General features: G+C 48.0%; 1 protein-coding gene across 1 annotated transcript in view; it reads right to left on the bottom strand.

Moving 5' to 3' along the window:
* VWF (von Willebrand factor) overlaps positions 1 to 14,083 on the bottom strand; it is a 263,892-nt gene that overhangs the window by 248,834 nt on the left and 975 nt on the right. The gene's annotated exons all lie outside the window — the stretch shown is intronic.

Here is a 14,083-nt window from a genome sequence, read left to right as displayed (position 1 = left end):
CCCTGTGCCAATGGGAGGTAGACCCTGGGCAGCGTACCCTGGACAGGCATGGCAGATTGATTTTGCCGAGCTCCCACGATCCGGACATCACGGGTTTTTACTTGTCATGGTAGACCAGCTCTCTGGTTGGGTCGAGGCTTGGCCCACCAGGACTGCCACTGCAGCTGCAGTAGTGAAGTATTTGTTACAGGAGATCATTCCCCGGTATTCCCTGCCTGAGTCCATCGAGTCGGATCAAGGACAACACTTTGTGGGAAAAGTGGTTCAAGAAGTCGCACAAGCTCTCAAGGTTACTTGGAAACTACACACACCATGGAGACCACAAAGTTCAGGACAAGTGGAACGCATGAATAGGACTTTAAAGACTTTGCTCACCAAAATCTGTATTGAAACACGCCTTAAGTGGCCTCAAGCATTGCCGCTAGCTCTTACTTGTATTCGAAACACTCCCCGACGGGGCCTCAAATTGACCCCATATGAAATTATGTTTGGCAAGCCGCCTCGAGTCTTACCCCCTGGGATGCGAGAAAATGTAACTTTTGAATTAGGTAATAGTGAGCTTCATATGTATGTTATTGCCTTGCAGTCTGTCTTGTTTTCTCTTCACAGGTATGCAGCCTCCTTTCAGCGTCTGCCTTTAGATGTACCGGTACATGACTTCTCCCCGGGAGACTGGGTCTTGGTGCAGCGGTGGAAAAAGGAGCCTTTGACTGAGAGGTGGAGTGGCCCTTTCCAGGTACTTCTAACAACCCACACTGCTGTAAAGATTACTGGCCATGATCGTTGGATACACCATACCCGTGTGAAGCGACATCCACGAGCATTAGAGGACATCAACTCCCGAGACGAACTCACTCCGGAAGCTGAGTCGTCTTCGGAACAAGAAGCCAGCAAGTGGAGCTGTGAACCTCCTGGTGATCTCCAAGTGCGCCTGAGACGGCTTAATCAGAGCTCAGAAAATTAGACAAGAAAGTAAAAGGGAAAATATGGTGGGAATCTTAATGTGCCTTGTTGTTATCTGCATAATGAAAGGAGCAGAATTGAGCAGCCTTAACCGCTGGCTCACACCCTCGCTTTCCCAAATTGCTCCCCCAGGGACAAATTTGTATGTTGATATGATGGAAAGAATTGCAGGTACCTTTAATCTTACCAGTTGCTGGGCCTGTGGGGGGCTCCAAGAGGCCAGAGAACAGTGGCCTTGGAGGGCTTTTCCTTTGGCCCCAAAATGGTTGGTCAGTGACAAGGCGGATGTTAAGAGTACTGGTCAAGAATGGGATGAAAACCGCAGCTGGGATCTTTCCCAAGTGGCATTAGGAGAGTACTGTATTAGCAGTAATGGTACGGGGAGAAGTTTGGGACATAGTCAGTGTACATGGACATTGAAATGGGCCCAAATATGCACCAAGTATGCTGATCAATGGAATTCTGCTGTTAGCATCCCAATCTCCCCGCAGATGCAACAGACCAAAAAGACAAGAATAGTACCTTTCGATCCTAACCCTACCAGATGTCAGGCATATGAAAAGGCCCGAGGTGAACGATTTACCTATGTCTATAGTTGGAAATGGGTACACCCGAATGGCACGGTGGCAAAGTTTAATACATATTGGAGTGCCTTAAATGACACAAATGAATTAACCAAGTGCGAGTATAGGGGTAAAGATGGCGTATGGAAATGTCAGTTTAAACGGAGTAACTATTACACTGACCCTTTAGGGCAGACGGGCAACAAATACTATCCCCTTCTTTTCCACAGCCGTGACCCCCTAGCCTTGGGAGGGGAAAACAGGGCCCTGAAAGGACATTATTGGATTTGTGGAAGGAGAGCCTATACGGTACTACCACGAGGGTGGACAGGAACCTGCTATGTTGGAGTAATTGTACCATCTTTCTTTTTGTTACCATCTGAGGTTGGAAATAAGCTGGGAGTCTCTTTGTATGATGATTGGAAAAGGGCCAAGAGAAGTATTGATGTAAGTTTGACACAGGGTGGCTCCCAAAAGTGGAAGGAGGATGAGTGGCCTCCTCAGAGGATTATTGAGTATTATGGACCAGCTACATGGGCTAATGATGGAAGCTGGGGTTACCGGACACCAATTTATATGCTAAATAGAATCATCCGGTTGCAGGCCGTCTTGGAAGTAATTACTAACCAGACTGCCGCTGCTCTCGAGTTGCTGGCTCGACAAAGTTCCCAGATGAGGGAAGCCATATACCAAAATCGAATGGCTCTAGACTATTTACTCGCAGAGGATGGCGGAGTCTGTGGAAAGTTCAACCTTTCTAATTGTTGCCTCCAAATAGACGACAACGGAAAAGCGGTCTTAGAGATTGCCAAAGAGATTAGGAAAATAGCCCATGTACCAATACAAACGTGGGAACCCACATGGAGTAAAGACTGGTGGTTTCAATTATTTGGAGGACCCTGGTGGAAAAAAGTAGGATTTGTGCTTTTGTGTGCTCGGACTGGTTTGATTTTTATCCCTTGCCTTATTCCTTGTCTCACTAGATTGATAACCACCACAGTAGAAGGAATGCAGGTCGCAGCAGTTCCTTTGAAAGCACAGACTGTAGCAAAAGTCATGGTCCTCAGAAAAATTCCTCGTAATTATCTTGATATGCCCAAATGAAGTAAAGATCAGAAAGCATCTTGAGGGGGGATATTGTTAGAAATATTATTAAAAATGTATTATCAATAAGTCTTGTTAAAACAGCGCAGCTGTCAGCCCTCCCTGGTGAGAGAACTGGGAGAGCTACTGAGAGCTCTTTGTATTAAGGTATCACTCTCTCTTTGTTTTGCAAAGTTACTATCTCTTTGTTACAGTAAAGCATATACTCCTCAGCTTTTCTCATGCAGATAAGAGTAAATTGCAATTCTAGCCTTGAAGCAAGGAAAATTTAAACTCTTGTAACCTCAGATACTTTCTAACCCTGCGCAATAAGCTAATACATATAAGCCTATCCGCCCCGCATACTTAAGTAGTTAATTATAATACACATGCGACGTATGATTTGACGTATTCACATACATGTTTGTATGAATCGGAAATGAGTTGTAAAAGTTCCTCCTTCTGCACACTTGGTCAGGAGAGAGGGGATAAAGCCAGCTGGGCAGTTTCCCTCGGGGGCAGCAGAGTGTTTGATCTTTTGTCTCTCTCTCTGACCCTATTTGCAAATATATACCTTTTGTGTTGCTAATAGAGTGTGTCTGTGGCTGAAGGTTTTTTTCGCCTCCCGAGAAACGAACCGCGATTTTTACATCACTGCTACCTCCCATGTTCCCCAAATTTTTGTTACTGTTCCTTTGGAGGTGACACCTTAGCAGATTTATTCAGCCCTTCCAAAAGTCCACACAGATGTCTCTGCCAGTCTAACAAAAACCTTCACATGGTTCACTTAAGCCACGTCTCAATTACCATGTCAGTTATGGAACTATTATCCCTTGCTGACTCCCCAGCAAAAAGCTCTTTAGTTACAGCTGCATCATGTTAGGCTAACAAGTTGCCAATGCTAGTCCAACCCTATGGGTTACTTGTCTCCTGCTTCTGACTTGCTAGCCTCCATCTTAACTCTTGGTTCATGACCTATAGCAGAACACAGTGGAAGACCAAATAAGTCTAGACCTTTTCCCAGACTAAAATATCCCCAAACTAAAATAAAGTATGTTGCTCATCCTTCACGGATAAAGAGGACTGCATCCAGTGGGGGAAGAAGAGAGAAAAGAAAATGGGGAAGAAACGGAGAGAGAAAAAAAGAGAAAAGTGCGGGGGAGAAAAAGGAAAAATGAGAAAGAAAATGAGGGGGAGGCTAGGTCATGTGGGTACATAGATGATTTATAAGCCCAATCTTTGCCTTGAACAGTCTGTTGCAGCAGGGGCAGGAAAGCAATGAGGACTGGCTACAAGATGTTTTCGTTTTCCTGCCCGCGCGTTTCTTCATTGCTTCTGCCGTGCATTGCTGTTTGAAGGCCAGTGGTCTGTTCTGGATTGATTACCTCCAGGATGCATGGTCATGAACGATTTCCTCCCACAACTACAGGTTGATGCCAAAACTCTTTAGGGACACCTTTAGGGGTGTCTGGGGAAAGAGTATGTCACACCCCCCTAAGTAACTCTTCCTCTGTTGGTCCTCACCAGCACTGAACTCTCACCTGTGGCTCCAAGTAGCTGTCTGAATGCAACAGTGGCCACACCCCAGCAAACCGCCTCAACAGGTGGGCCAAATCAGTTGGGCGTACCTAGTCCGTCTTAGACCTCTGGGGAGATAGGGACATACCTATCCCTGCAAAGTCTGACTCCGGCTGACTGGGCAGATGAGACCCCTGTATGGTCCAATGGCCATGACAGCGGTACAGCACTGCACTGTGGGTCGTGTAGAACAGAACAAGGCATAAAAGATAACCTGGTCATCCACTGCAGTTGGGCCAATCTCCAGCTGTCTTGACACTGTCCTGCCACTGGTTACCAATTGGCTCAGGTGAGATGGTGAGGCTGATGCTGCGCAACTCTTCCTCACTTAATTCTAAATCCTGCGCAACTCACATCCAGTATGAGCCCCATGACGACGGGCCAGCGACAAAGCAGCAAGTGTGGACATACTGGAAGCTGTAGTCGCAAACCTGCATACAGGTGGCTCAGGGCATCATGTCACTGTCTACTGAACAGAAGCAGCAGTAGAATTCGGCAGCCCCCTAGGCAACTGAGCAGCCCTATTCAGGACTGCACTGCTCACCTCCAAGAATGAGGAACGGGCTAGAAAAAGGTGCCCCAAACATGGTCTGCTTCACCTCGCCCTGGTACCACAGCTGGCAGGGGTCCCAATACAGTGGTTGAAAAGGAAATAAATCAATCCCTCTCACGCTGGGTGCGTGGAATGTACATGCATTGAATGACAGAAACACCAACAGACCTGAAAGGAGAGCTGTCCTCATCAGGAGAGAACTGGGCAGATACAACATCCAGATTGCTGCCCTCAGCGAGATTCACCTACCTGACAAAGGGCAGCTCACAGAAGGAAAAGCTGGTTACACATTCTTCTGGAGTGGCCGTAGCAGCAAAGCCAAACGGGAAGCAGATGTCAGCTTTGCTATACAAAATGAAGTATAAACACTGAATAAAAGACTACCCCAACCAAGATGAGAACTGTAATCAAGCAGAACTATATAACTGAATGAGACAAAGGATATATCAGCAGAAACCTTCAAGGCACTCTTCCTGCTCTTGTAAATGGTATGGGAGGATGCGAATTAGCTGGTAGCAGCTGCAATGCTGCTATCAATACCATGCCCACACAGCATTAGGAAGCTGCTAATAGACCACTGCTGCAGTTCAGAGCCTAATTCTCAATTGCTTTGCTTTTTTGGGCAGTCATTTACTACCAACACAAAGCAGTGCAATATGCCATTATCATATAAAAGCCACAGGATAACAATACGTTCTCTAGCAAAGCAAGTGCCCACAATGCAAAAAAGTTATGCATAAGAGCAATTGGATACTATTAAAAGACACATCTTAATGCTCAAAGATACATAGAGTACACCAAGGCACAGTACACAAAGCCATTCCCCAGCATCTGGTTGCTGCTGCTTTTTCCTTACTTCTCCATTTACCATTGATTAATTACTTGTGGGTATGAGGTAAGAGTTATGTTTTCCTCCATTTCATAACAAGGTAGATGACTGTGGTTCATCAGCAACTCAATTATCCACCAGTATTAGATTAGAGGACTATGCAGTAGTGGTTTAACTCCAGTTTAATGGCCTCTTGTATCAAGAAGCAGGGCTACAGTCCAGGCTGTACTGACAAAACCCATTTCTCCAACAGGGTTGTTGCATTTAGCATAATATATTTACTTCAAAGCACTGTTAGGGGAAGGAGACTTCCCTTGAGCATGCAAGTTCCTCTTGCAAAAAACATTCATGTCTTGCCTCAAGAAACTGAATGCCTCCTGCAAGGTCCTAACCATAAGCACAATCGATCAATCTGATGGTCTAGGGTAGGGGTAGGCAATGTTTTTTGGCTCCCAGCCCTGCTGCCCCTTGCCTCCCACACAAAGCCCTTGCCCCCCAGCCCTGCAGCCCTTTGTCCCCCACCCAAAGCGGACAAGCAGCAGGCAGCCCCTCTGGGTCACGCACACAGCGTTCCTGATCCTGCTGCTCTCCCCTTGACCCTCCAGAGCACAGCGCATGCACCCCAGAGTGGGAGCCCACAGAGGGGCTACACAGGGAAGCTTGCGTGCTGCTGCAAGCTTCATGCTCCCCAGGTCACATTTCTCCTGTGTGCATGGGAGCAGCGTGGGCAGCGTGCAGGGCTGCGCCCCTGGCTGCTGCCCCCGCCTGCAGGGGAAGCGTGGCCAGGGCAGCAAGGAGCTTAGAGCAGCAGGCAGGTTTCTGCACCCCCGCTGTGCCTGGCCGCACCAGGTCACATGCTGCTCTGCAGAAACAGCAGCGAGGACATTACAGTGGGAAGCACTGCCAGTATCTGCTGCCTCCCTGCAGCCTGAGGCCAGGTCTGGGGCTGGAGCTAGGGCCAGGGCCAGGGCAGAGAGGCAGAAGATAGCCACGGAGCCCGGGCTGCTTGCAGCAGGACTTCCATCCTCCCAACCACCTGCTGGGAGCAGCCCAGGCTCCAGTGGCTATCAGCAGCTACCCAGAGCCTGGGCTGGCTGCAGCCAGGAGGCTACAAACTGCTGCTGCCCTCCCACATCAGCCCTGGGCCCAGCTGTCTCCCAGCCCCTGGCTCCAGGAAGGCAGCAGGTGCCAGCGCTGCACCTGCTGGGGCTGGAGAGGCAGCAGCTGTTTGTAGCCTCCCAGCTGCAGCCAGCCCAGGCTCTGGAGAGCGGCCGATAGCCACAGAACCTGCTTCCAGCAGGGCTTGCAGCCTCCCACCTGCCTGCTAGGAGCAGCCCGGGACAACAGCCACTGAGGCCTGGGGCCAGCTGTGGCCTGGAGGCTACAAACAGCTGCTGCCTCCCAGCCCCAATGCCTGCAAAGGAAAATGGTCACCTGCCATGCTTAGTACACGTGCCAGGGGTTGCTGACCTCTGGTCTAGGCAGAAGAGGACACATCTCACCTCCCCAAACATGTTGCATTTCCATTGGCATCTTCCTCAGAGTAGCTCCATGATTCATGAATTTCACTCCTGGTCTCTTTCCTTCTGTGCCCCCCCCAGTTTCTATGTAGTGGCTTCTGTGGTGCTTGGAGTGGATAGGTTCCAGTGGTTTTTAAACACTTGGCAGAAGGGGACCTTAATGAATAATGTAGCAGAAGTTAAAACAAACATAATACTTCTGCTTTAAAATCATCATGTTCTGTCTTCTACTCAAATACAGCATCTACAATTCATACCAACAGGCCTAGAAAAAGGAAGTATTAATTCCTAGTTTGCAGTATATGCTCCATATTTGGCAAATTAAATTTTATATTGCAGGCAGATTGTTCCTTAATTTGGAACACCATGTTGACTATGTCAGTTTTTCCAGAGGCAGTTGCTATAGTCACCCAAACTAGAAATAAGGTGACTCAAACCCCGGATGTAAATAAAGAGTGCTGCCATGCTGGTCAGCAAATATATTGTAAACAAAGTAAAACAATGAATCAGTTGTCACTGGCAGATTGAAGAACAAAAAGTTTAACCTTAGCTTCTCATAAGCACACTCAGCTAGCAACAGGTATGGATCCAGGGGGGAGTACACTTGCAACCCCCACACACACACACTTCCACAATTCCTGATCCACCCAAAGTTTAAAACTAACTTCTTGGCAGTGGCAGCAGCATTTCTCATCAGGCAGTCCTGAGGGAGTCACCTGAGCTCATTACAATTTACCTGATCTCTTCTAAATTCTTTATGCCACAGGTGTTAACAAACGTCTCTTTTTAATGGTCTTAATGTTCCACTATTCAGGCTGTCCTTAGTTCTGACACTCTGCTGTCCAGTAGCTGTTCCTGGTAATGAAGCTCCTATTTCACAGCCTAGCAGACTATGTTTAAACTCATTACAATGAAGTTATACTGGTCTTTGCTACAATTCTTAAATGGAATCATATAGCTCTAGGCCCCCATCGTATTCATCAAGCTTCTAGTTTCTTTTTAACTGGACAGATATGTTGTCTTATATGTGATGATGCACTCCCCCCGCCACGTGCAACCCAACTTTTCGAAATCCTAGATCTGCCCATGGCTAGCACTTTCAAATACCCCATAGTGCTGAACAAAGAAAACTGTATCAATAGAGACTTTTGGGACCAATACCGATAGTCAATATTTAAGGAGGCATATTGGCCAATACTGATCAGGTTTCTGATACAGCTGCCTCCAGCTTGCAAGTCCAGTGTGGTGAAAGGGGAGGGGGGAATGAAGGGGCGTGGGGGGGCAGATCAATGCTCCCCACAGTGAGGGAAGGGGTAGGGGTAGGGGCAGGTGCTGCCTAGGTGGGGCAGGGGGGCAGAGCCACAGCTTGGAGTGGGGGGGGACACAGCTCCCACCACTGCTTGTACCCTGGGAGGGTGTGCCCCCCAGGTCTGTGTGGGGCAAGGTGGGCTGCAGCCAGGGCTGCATGGGCACTTCTTGATGGGGGCTGGGCTTGGAGTGGGCACCCCAGCACTGGGAGGACGCTGCATCCACCCCGAATTACACAGCTGCTCCACTCCCAGTGCTGCCACCGCCAGCCCCCTGGCTCAGCCTTGGCTCTTCCCAGAACATAGGTGGAGGTGGGGCGTTGAGCTGGGGCTGTGTTGGGCAGCTGGCAGTGGAGTGGCTGCAAATTTTGGGGTAACCTCAGCATCCTCCCAGCACCACTGGTGCCCACTCTGATCCCAGCCCCCACTGAAAAGAGCCCCATGCAGCCCCAGCTGCAGCCTGCCCTGCTCCACCCAGATCCAGGGGTCAACCCCCATCCTTCTAGGATGCAAGAAGTGTCAGGAACCACCTTCCCTGCACGAGTCGCAGTTTCACCCCCCGGCTGCTCCCTACCTGGGCAGCACCTGCCCCTGCCCCTCCCCCTCCCTCACTGTGAAGGGCATTGATCTGCCCCACCTCACGCCCCTTCCCCACCCCCTTCCACCACACCAGACTTACCAGCTGGAAGCAAGTCTCCATGATGTCGACTCTGTTCCTCGCTGCCTGATTGGTGCACTGCAGCTATGCACAGCACAGACATTGATCAGCCAAATTATTGGCCCCATCAGACAAATATCCGATATAGCCAGTTTTGTTTACATCAGTACCAATCTGATACTGGACCAATGTATTGGTGCACCTCTAGTTTTCACCACCCTCTAGTTTTTTCACCTGACCTACTGCCCAGGATGATTGCATAATGAACCTTGGGGCTTCCCAAAGTGAAGCATGTTTTTTCCTGGCAGCATTTTATCTGGAAAAAAATTATCATAATTTATTAGGAAAATTATTTATTATAATTTCTTAGGAAAAATTTCTTCATAGTTAGGGTGTCCAGACTATGGAATAAGCTCCCTTCAGAAGTGGTACAATCACCTACCCTGGAAATCTTAATGAGGAGACTAAACAGACACCTTGCTGGGGTCACCTGACCCCCAGTTACCTGTCCGGCTTGTTGCAGGGGGCTGGACCCAATGATCTTCCAAGGTCCCTTCCAGTCTTACAATCTATGAATCTCTGTGTCCATTTCCAGGAAGTCACAGATTATAAGAGCAGCAACAACAACAAAAAATGACTGTTCATTTACAAGTTTAAGTAGTGATGAACCAGAACCAGTTTAAAGGTCATAGTCTTTGGATCAGAGTTCACAACTTCCCTATAATCTGGTGAACATGAGCCTTCAGTGTGATGCTGCAGCTAGTAAAGCAAGCAAAATACTGGCTTGCATCCATAGATGCTTCTCAAGTAAATACTGGGACGTCATTCTCCCATTGTATTTGGCCTTGGTGAGGCCGCAGCTGGAGTGCTGCGTCCAGTTTCGGGATCCGCAACTCAAAAAGGATGTGGAGAAGCTTGAGAGGGTACACAAAAGAGCCATGCATGTGATCAGAGGTCAGGAAAACAGATCTTATGATGAGAGGCTGAGAGCCACGGGGCTGTTCAGCCTGGAAAAATGCAGGCTCGGGGTGATCTGGTGGCCACCTATAAATTTGTCAGGGGTGCTCATCAGGATCTGGGGGAATGTCTGTTCACCAGAGCGCCCCAAGGGGGGACAAGATCTAACAGTCACAAAGTCCACCGCAACCAATTCAGGCTGGACATAAGAAAAAACTTCTTCACTGTCTGAGCCCCCAAGTTTTGGAACAGACTGCCACCCAAAGCAGTTCAAGCACCCACTTTGAACGCCTTCAAGACACATTTGGATGCGTATCTTGCTGGGATCCTATGATCCCTGCTGACTTCCTGCCCCCAGGGCAGGGGGCTGGACTCGATGATTCTTCCAGTCCAAATGTCTATGAAATCTATGAGAGCAAGGTCCAGGTTGGAACACTAGCCTGGGAGCCAAGAAATTCAGATTCAACCTTAATGAAGCCAGTGGAGTCGCTCCTAAACTAAGCAGATACAGTTTTGAACGGAATCCAGTCCAATTCTTCTCAATCTTTTAGACTCAAGGCACCTGTGACAGGGGGCAGTCCTGAAGCCGAACTCTACGTTGGCCTGCCCATCTGTCCTGCACTGTCTACCTCACCTCCCATGCCTTGTAATTAAAATAAATAGATGGTTCTAGGCATAAGGCTGCCCTTTGTCTGCCCTGATGCCAAGAGCATTACACATGACTCCAACCTCCTCTTCATCGTATCCCAAGCCTCGCAGGTATTATAATACTATCTGCCACTTCTGCGCCCCTCTAGCGCTAGGGGTGTCTACACCCCTGTAGCTTTGCCCCTCTGGCACTATGGGCTCTCTGCACCCCCTTTTTCCAGGCACTAATGAGGCCTCCAAACCTCCCCTTCTGCTTGTGTTTGCACAGGAGGACCAGGATAAAGCTATAAGCCCCTCGGCTATAACTTAAACATTATCAGAAACAACAGCGCTATGCCCCTTTAAAGGGACATACTTCCACCTTAAGACAGCATGCCCCCTAGTCTAAATACCTAGGAGAATCCTTAAGTCTGGAGCACTTGGGTAGCAAAGTAGGCAGCACCAAGTCTCAGGTATCTTCCTCATGCAGAAGCTTCTTCCCTGGCAGTTTCCACAGAGAATACCCCTGCAAATATCAGTCCTGGGTTTATATATCCCCAAAACCCTGCCTGTTCTGGTCATGTGATGCCTGCAGGTGCTGCCCAATTACCCCCTTAGGCTATTACCTCATCAACCTGCAGCTGTAGAGCTCTGCTTAACCCACAGAGCTCCCTGGCCAGGCTGCATCAGCCTTAAAGGAGCAGGCACCTCTTAGTGCCCTGCTACAGCACCCCACAAGAAAAAATGCCATCTTGGATATTGCACTCATATTTTAACTACAGAAAAAGTAACAGAGCAATTTTTCTGTTGTGGAAAACTCAGAAAAACCACAACAGATCACATTGGTTTTGACATTGCGGATGCCTATATGGAATTTCTTTGTTTTTCCTGTGACTCATGTGTGGGTGTTTTCACACCTACAAGTGTGAATGTGCAACATCCTTAAAAGGTGATTGTGGTATCCCAATTGACAATAAATCACTGATCCAGACCACATGTTTGGATGCATCAAAACAGTTCCATATAATGCTGTATCAGCTTGATTTAACAAAAACAACAACCCGTACCACACAGTACAGTATTCTTGATATCACAATATTCTAGAAGTCCCTTGCATAAATTCAATTTGCAAATCAACTTAAATGAGGTGTGGATTTACTAAGTCTATATGGACACCCCTTTTAGTACTTGGGCTACAACAAGGGTGTGCAATTACTTGGCTGGAGGGCCACTTAATGAGTTTTGGTAAGCTATTGAGGGCCACACACAAAACGGTGTTTAGCAACAGCTATACTTTCATAATTTCTAGGGTCGGAAGGGATCTGAGCAGATCATCAAGTCCAATCCCCTGCCCTAGGCAGGAATGAGTGCTGGGATCATAATACCCCAGCCAGATATCTATACAACCTCCTCTTGAAGACCCCCAACATAGGGGAGAGCACTACCTCCCTTGGGAGCCCATTCCAGAGCCTGGCAGCCCTATCTGTAAAATAATGCCTCCTGATATCAAGCCTGAACCTATTCTCAATCAATTTATGGCCATTATTGCTTGTTATCCCAGGTGGTGCCAGGGTAAACAGAGCCTCACCTATTTTTTCGCTGGTCCTCCCGGTGAGTTTATAGATGGCCACCAGATCCCCTCTCAGTCTTCTGTTGTGGAGGCTGAATAGATTCAAGCCCTTTAGTCGATCTTCGTAGGGCCAGGCCTGCTGCACCCTGACCATGCAAGTGGCCCTCCTCTGAACCCTCTCAAAGTTAGCCACATCCCTCCTGAAGTGCAGCGCCCAGAACTGGATACAGTACTCCAAATGCAGCCTGACCAGTGCCATATAGAGGGGAAGGATCACCTCCCAGAACCTGCTTGTGATACATCTGTAGATGCACAACAAGGTGCGGTTAGCTTTACTGACACTTCCTCAGATTGGCAGCTCATGTCCATCCTGGAGTCAACAATGACTCCAAGATCCCTTTCAGCCACTGTGTTGTTGAGAAGGGAGTTCCCCAGCCTGTAGGTATGTTACAGGTTCCTTCTCCCTAGATGCAGTACCTTGCACTTGTTGGTGTTGAATTCCATCCTATTCTCATCTGCCCACCCCGTAACCTGTCTAGATCTAGATGGCTTCTGTCCCTCCCCTCCAGCGTGCCCATTTCTATATTGTAACAGGCCCCCACCAAGCTTACCTAGGCGCTGCAGCCCAGGTAGCCAGGCCATGAATAGCACAGCTGGCTCTCTGTGACCAGAGGGCCCACTCTCCATTGGCATGGGGCCTGGAGACCATGTGTTTAAAACTGGCCCGGGGATGGGGGGGAAGGTGGGACATGCCCAGATGCTGAAGATGGAGCTGGATGCACTCCCTGCCAGCAGAAGCAACCTGATGCTTCCCCTCCTGACCAGCAAGCCCAGGGAAGCAGCACATGCACACCTCAGCTAGGAGGCAGCCGAGGAAAACCCAAGCACAGTTCCTACAACCAACAGGGAGCTGGCTCCACATGGCAGCAAGTGACCCAGACTGAGCCATACAAGACCATCAGCTCACCAGCTATATCATCCCAGCCAAGCCTTTGGGTAGCAAAGCCTCCAAGGATGGAGAGCCCACCACCTCTCTGGGTAACCTGTTCCAGTGCTTTACTACCTGCCTCATGAGAACGTTCTTCCAAATATCTAAAGTCAACTTCCCTTGCTGCAACTTGAGACCATTGCTCCTTGTTCTGTCATCTGCCACCACTGAAAACAGTCTAGCTCCATCCACTTTGCATGAAAATGTCATGTAGTAAACAGAATCCACTGGTCTAGATCCAAGGATAGACAATATAATGATTACCTGCCCTTACCTTCACAGTACATGTACTCAATTTGATTTTTAATTGTCTAAATAGTCTTTGGTGGAAATGAGCAAATAATGCTCACCCCACTTCTCATCACTTCCAAGATTAAGTTAGTAGCAACAGACCCTTGGAATTAATTTAATACTGTATCTAGTATTGGTCATTTTTTTGGCCAACAAATACTTACATAGATCAGCAGCTCACTCAGACCTTTAAACAGAATTTTGCCTCATGGACAGAAGGACTGTTTAGAGAGACAATCCACAATCTTAATTATTAAATGCATGCTGTGTAAATTTGCAGATGACCAAAATGAGTAGAACAGCAGACACATTAGAAAATAGGATTAGGATTGAAAAATGACCTTGATAAATTGGAGAAATTGTTTGAAATACATCAGAAGGAATTCAGTAAAGGACAAGTTCTGTATTTAGAAAGGAACAATTAGATGCACAAGTACAAAACTGGGGAACTAGCTGAACTGCAGTGCTGCAGAAAAGGACCTGGGAGTTGTAACTGGCCAAAGCCTGAATGAGTTATTGCAGTATTGTTGCAAAAAACAAAACAAACAAACCAACCAATATCTTACTATTATCAGGAGTACCATATGGAAACCAAA

Source organism: Crocodylus siamensis, chromosome 4, assembly GCF_052110815.1.
Source record: "Crocodylus siamensis isolate JL-2025a chromosome 4, ASM5211081v1, whole genome shotgun sequence".
NCBI lineage: Eukaryota > Metazoa > Chordata > Crocodylia > Crocodylidae > Crocodylus > Crocodylus siamensis.
The sequence above is the reverse complement of the archived record's forward strand: the minus strand, read 5'-3'. Positions and strand labels throughout refer to the sequence as shown.